Here is an 815-nt window from a genome sequence, read left to right on the forward strand (position 1 = left end):
GGATAGCTGTTTGTTTACATTCACTTTCCGCCAAGGAGCCAACTAGTCGATACTTTCCAGTCGCTAAGTGTGACACTTTCTGGCTAGAAGGGATGAGTCAGAAACTCTACCGACGTAAAATTTCCGTCGCAAATTGCCACGTGTGAACCCGCCTTTACACTAAACCAAATATTTTCTAAGTTTCTACCAAGCATTTTCTCTATATACCGAAAATATAAACACAATTTACCTATGTTCTCTTTTTTCTCAATAATTTCATTCACCGCAAACATATTACCTTCAGCTCTCCTGTCCAAACTGAAACTATTCTGTTCTTTACCCAACACACCAGCTCACTCGATACATTTAAACAATCTCTCATTCAACACTGCACTGAACACTGCTTACTGTATTCACTAATGCAGTCAGCCCATATTTCTTCAAATTCTTACTCTTGTAAATTCCCTTGTGCAACAGTCAGCCTGCATTTTTTTTTACATTCATGGCACTCTGCTCCCACACCTCAGTCATACAATTTCTTCTTCATATATATATATATATATATATATATATATATATATATATATATATATATATATATATATATATATATATATATATATATATATATATATATATATATATATATATATATATATATATATATATATATATATATATATATATATATATATATATATATATATATATATATATATATATATATATATATATATATATATATATATATATATATATATATATATATATATATATATATATATATATATATATATATATATATATATATATATATATATATATATATATATATA

This window comes from Portunus trituberculatus, chromosome 46 (assembly GCF_017591435.1).
Source record: "Portunus trituberculatus isolate SZX2019 chromosome 46, ASM1759143v1, whole genome shotgun sequence".
NCBI classification, from domain to species: domain Eukaryota; kingdom Metazoa; phylum Arthropoda; class Malacostraca; order Decapoda; family Portunidae; genus Portunus; species Portunus trituberculatus.